Source organism: Melopsittacus undulatus, chromosome 5, assembly GCF_012275295.1.
Source record: "Melopsittacus undulatus isolate bMelUnd1 chromosome 5, bMelUnd1.mat.Z, whole genome shotgun sequence".
In the NCBI taxonomy this organism is placed as follows: Eukaryota; Metazoa; Chordata; class Aves; order Psittaciformes; family Psittaculidae; genus Melopsittacus; species Melopsittacus undulatus.
This window is the reverse complement of record NC_047531.1, coordinates 29,366,864-29,372,863: the sequence shown is the minus strand read 5'-3', so window position 1 is coordinate 29,372,863 and position 6,000 is coordinate 29,366,864.

Genomic DNA, 6,000 nt, shown 5'->3' with positions numbered 1-6,000 from the left:
ACGAGTGGGCTCTCCATGGCAGCCCAGCAGCAGAGACTGGCTGGGCACCAAGAGAGAGAGATGCAGGGGGTGATGGTAAGGGTGTTTGGCACAGCCCTGAGGGATGTTTAGGGAGTGCGAAAGGACCACAGGTATGTGGTCTCACGGGACCTGGCAGTCTGCAAGCGTCTTGGAATATACGAGGGGCAGTTGAACATCACCAGCAACAAGCCCAACCCACAGAGGTGCACACCAGACAAAAAGCCACATCTGTCACAACTTCAGGGACCTTTAAACCTGGGTGCACATGGGCCCAAGCCTGAAGTTGGGGTTAATGATACAAGTGATGTGAAAAGGCTGATGCCTGACAAAAAAATGGGAACAGAAAACAACCTGGTGGTAACTTTCTTCTTGTTCCCAGCATGCTTCATTTATTGAAAATATCTCATCAGAGCCTTGCATCCCCAGAGCTGCACAGTCACATTGCTTTTATTTCATTTTGACAGCTTGTGAATTGTAAAATTAGTCATTTTTCAGAGCAAGTCCTGTCCAAGAAATACATCAAGACCATAAAACATGGGGACAGGGTACAGTGACCACATGAATGCAGTAAAGAAGTCAGGAATGGTACCTCCACCTCAGTTTTGACCCACAAAATGACTTTTTCAACCAAAATAAGACTGCTTTTTAAATCAGACTCATAGGTTAATTAAAAAATATGTCTTAATTTGTATTAGCAGCAAAGCACTAGGATAAGCCAGAATAGTACAGAATAAGCAGGTACTATTCATTATTCCAAAGCTTCCACCAGAAGTCTAAAATTCATCACTTATGAGTCAAATATTCCTCCCATCTCCCTTTAAGAAGGTCACTGAGAAATTTCTCAGAGTGACTGTCAATGGGAATCTCTTGTATAATGCAAAGTATAAATGAGACCACAGCATTTTTATCCTCAAGAGGAGTCATGGCTACACTGCTAAGGAACAATCTGGTCACTGCAAGAAAACCATCAGGCTCCCATCTCTGCCCCGGCTTCTTTTGGGGAAATCTGTCCCTCCATGTCTCAGTGTCACCAGTTTTAACATGAGGCTATATGAACTGGCCCAGGTTGGGCAGCAGGCTCCCGGTGTAACGGTACTCAAATACAAACTGCAGAGCTACCATGATCCATTTGCACTACTGGAGTTTGCAGCTTAGTAACTTAAATATCCTCTATCTCCTGCTCTCAGGCAAGGTTGGGGTCACAGTGTGGTCTCTGCTGCTTAGGGGTCACAACACAGCTTTATCAGCTGTCGCAGGGGGCTTGGGGCAACACTATCTGCCTAATTTCTTGACCTTCCCCTTGCTCCTCCTTCCAATAAGATAAGAGGAAAGGAGTTACCTTCATTAGTTGGCCAAACAAACTTAATTCCTCACTGCAGAGCTGGAAATCCTGGGTTTCCAGGTATGGGTGCTACTCCCACACTGCTGCAGGCACGGCTGCATAGACAGCCTGGCCCAAGGACTGCCAATGGGCTCCACGGTGTGACCAGCTCTGCCCATCACCTCACCATCCTCACTGAACAGCCATCCACAGCACTCGGGGCTGGGTGAGAGAGCAAAGGCCACCTACCCTGGTGATTCACAGCGGGCTTTTGTTTAACCATGACAAGTGCAAGGTCCTACACCTGGGTGGGAGTAATCCCAGGCACAGCTACAGGTTGGGCAAAAAGGAAATTCATGGTAGCCCTGCGGAGAAGGACTTGGGGGTGTTGGTCAATGAGAAAATGAACATGAGCCAGTTTCAGTGTGCACACACAGCCCAGAAAGCCAACTGTATCCTGGGCTGCATCAAAAGAAGTGTGACCAGCAGGTCAAAGGAGGTGATCCTGCCCCTCTGCTCTGCTCTTGTGAGACCTCACTTGGAGTATTGTGTGCAGTTCTGGTGCCCTCAACATAAAAAGGACATGGAACTGTTGGAACAAGTCCAGAGGAGGGCCACGAGGATGATCAGGGGACTGGAGCACCTCCTGTATGAAGAGAGGCTGAGAAAGTTGGGGCTGCTCAGCCTGGAGAAGAGAAGGCTGCGTGGAGACCTCATAGCAGCCTTCCAGTATCTGAAGGGGGCCTGTAGGGATGGTGGGGAGGGACTATTCATTAGGGACTGTAGTGACAGGACAAGGGGTAACAGGTTGAAACTTAAACAGCAGAGGTTTAGACTGGATATAAGGAAGAAATTCTTTACTGTGAGGGTGGTGAGGTACTGGAATGGGTTGCCCAGGGAGGTAGTGAATGCTCCATCCCTGGCAGTGTTCAAGACCAGGTTGGATGAAGCCTTGGGTGATATGGTTTAGTGTGAGGTGTCCCTGCCCATGGCAGGGGGGTTGGAACTAGATGATCTTGAGGTCCTTTCCAATCCTAACCTATGATTCTATGAAAGGAGAAGGTAATGCGGAGGTAAAACCAATGCTGCAACCCAGTGTGAGATCACCTCAGCTCTGGCTTGCAGGAGGTGGAAATGCTTCTCAGCCTGAAGCTGCCTTTGCCTCACTACAACTGCACACGTGCTGCTCTCCTGCAGCTGAGCACCCACGTCTCACCTCCGAGTGACCTAGGGAGCAGGCAGGGGAGTATTTGCTCAGTGGGGCCGGAGAGGCTGCATCTTCCTACCAACAGCCTGTCTCAAAACTGAGGGATGTTTGTCAAATCTTCTAGGATAATTGAATGGAAAAAGATATAGAAATGCAAAGGATGGTAGTATTTTTTATCTTTTTTGGTTTTATTTTTTTACTCTTTGGAAAATGGCCTCAAAAACTAACAAAAAGAAACAAATGCCAAAAAATAAACCACCTACTGGTGTCTCCTGGAGATAAACCAGAACACTGTTCCAAGCAGCAGAATGCTGCTGTCATTTCTCTTGGAAGTGAAGGGAGCATCACCCAGGACTGGGGAGGAGGCCGGAGGACAGAGAGGGAGAAACGAGCAGTTCAGATGAACCTCAAGGTGGTGCCTTTAAGTGTGGTTGTCAAAATAACCCACAATGTCACACATTAGAAAAATCATTGCTGCGGGACGTTAATGTGGCTTCAGAGACACTTACGACATTCAGCGGGTTACAATAGTTTGTTGTGGATTATTACGACTCCCACTCCTAAGGAAAGATCTTCTGGGCATGAGTCATGGGGACCCTGCCCGGCTGTGTTATTCTGTCCCATGGCACCCTATTGTCTATTATATTTTCTTTCCCCCACACCAAAAATGCAGACTTTCAAGTCTACGATTCCTGACACATGTAGCAAAGACTGAACCACAGGAGCTGCAGTTTGCTCCTTGTGCTTCTCACACTATTTTCACCCAGCTTTTGCCATTTAAATTCTTTTGAGTATAATAGCAGCTTTTAAGCAAAATGCCTCTGTTTGATTTACTATTAGTTTGTGTTTACTGAAGCCCTGCCCCATCATTAATGAAACTAACATCAGGCTCAGAAAGATCTAACCTTTTATGTGGGTAATAGCAAGGTTGCAACATTCAGTTTCTCCCTCTTTCAGAGATTATTGGCCAACAGAATATAATCCTGGGGCAAGAAGCACAAAGAGTGCCTGGGGTCTTTGGCACAGCAGCTTAATCAAGTCCTGCAGGAGCAGCTCCAGTGGCTGCTGCCCTGTCCTGCCCCAACCCCATGCTGCTGCCAGCATCCCTCTGAGCTCCAAACAGCTGATTCAGCACCTATATCTTACTGCTCCACCCTTGTTCCTCAGCTGGAGCTGACTCGGGCAGATATTTTCTGTTGCTGACACCATTAGAGCCGCAGTAACCTCTGGCAGGCAGGTGGGAGACAGCTCCATCTTCAACCGCTGTTGCTGTTTGCTTCACTGCCCATGAGCCAAAGCCCTGAGGAGCTGAAGCTCCATTTGCAGCCAGAGCAAACTGTGGAAAGTCAGCAAGTCACCTTTCTCGTGTTCTTTGAGGAAAAAACAATGAAAGCAACAACAGATTTAATATAGCAACGTGTTAAGGGAGCTGGATTTTGGAAATCACATATCCAAAAACTCACTAGCCAGTACCAGGAACCATTGATGGCATCTTTACTCATCAGAGTCAGCTGAGTTAAAGTTCCTTAATGGCTGCTTCCCAGCACTTTATTCTTCACATTTTCGTGCGCTTCACCCATTGAGAGGATGTTATCCTGCTGCCTTCACACTGCTGGATATAGGATGCTCCCAGGTGGCAGAGGAATGCCTCTGCCTGCCCTCTGTTACAGTGACACATATAACTAAACCATTGATGAATTGTATTCTTCCTGCAGGGTACTGGGTCCGTGAAGGATCAAAGTAAAAGTACGTTTTCATAACTCCAGGTGCTTAAGGAAAGTAATAAACAATAGCAATGCTGTGCTGTGTATAGACTCTACCCAGGGACAATGCATTCCACAAAAGCAGGTAAGAAAGGTTTTTCATATTTCATACAAAGGGGAACTCACAACCCAGACATCAGGTAATATTTTTCCTTCTATGTGCTCAATGTATTGGAACAAAAGCTATTTTAATAGTATTACAACTGGAACAGCTTGGCACCACGCACCCCTGTGTTCAGCTCCAAAGCCGTTTGCTGCTGCAGGCAATGACTGCTCTGAGCAAAATTCCTGCGCTCAGGACTACTACTGGAGGTAGATTGATGCTCTTATATACTGGTACAACCATATCCTAGTAAAATTGCCAGCTGAGTAAAGCACCCAGCCCTTGTAAGCCCCTTCACAGGTGGAAATGCTGGGACCCCGCAGCCTGAACAGGACCAGGCTTGGTGAGCCATGGCTTGGGGCAGCACACTGCTTTTGTCTTCTTACTTTACATTAGCCTAAGTGTGTGCTTGTGAAGCAAGGTGATGGGGAGCAAAAGCCCCCAAAGATGTTTGTGCAGCCTCCAGAGCTCAAGCAGGTTGGCTCAGGGTGTGCTCAAAGGCCACCATGTGCAGGGTGACCTGGTGACCCAGTGACCAGAGCGGGAAGCTGGAAGCTGTGGGAGAAACTGGAGGGGACAACTTCGTTCTTTGTTTGAAACAGTGTTTTTCCCACTCTGATTAAACTGCACTGCAGCTCATTAACCATTCAGGTGTTGTCCACATCTTTAGAGAAGGAAATGGGAGATGACAGACTATTTAACAAGTTCATTTTGAGAACAAAATGTGTTTAAGCCAGGAAGAAATAATACTTCATGCAAAACTTGGGTTGGTGTAATTGCAGGTCTGACTGCTTCAAAGATGAAAAGCCTTTTTCTTAATTCAAGGCAAATGTAGCAGAAATAACATTTAGAAAAGAGGCACGGGTAGGTACACACCAGGGAGTGCAATTTTAACATCCTGAGTACAAGACTTTTTAAGTCTTTGTCTGACCCCACATTAATACACTTGGTTACATTTCATCTGCCACAGTCATCTTTGTTGGTTTCTTCCCCCCCCCCCCCCCCGTAATTTGTTTGCCCATGTTTGCTCATGTTGGCCTTTAGGGCTGATGCTCTTGGCCCGGCTTGTGCCTCCTCGGAGGCCCAGCCCTGACCCTGTGAATGCTGCAGGATGAGCTCAACTTAATGGGCAAAACAACTCATGGTTTCTTCAGTCTGTCAATGTGGGCATGTCTTTGGCACCAGGAAGACATACCCTGTGGTCCAGCCTCTGGACACCTGCCTTTAGAAGCATTCAATGAGACCAGGAGTTCATTAATCAAGAAGGAAGCAGGTGATTGCCAACAAGCTCTGAAGTTCAGGACAGTTCCACATCCAATGCTCCAGCTGTACCTTGCTGTGGGGTCAGAGAGCTCCCAGGTCTGGGAGCTATCCTGGTTACACCCCAGACCTGCTCCAGGGTAAAGTATCACTGTGGATCACAACCAGACTGGGCAAGTTTCTGCAGGACCCAGAAGCCCCCTGTGAACTGCTCTCACCACCTCTGGCTTTTAGACCTGACCTTAGACCTGACCTTCTATTTGAATATGGATCCTGGCACCCTAGCAAGTCACAAGCACATTCCTCCATGCTGTGCAGGCTGGGT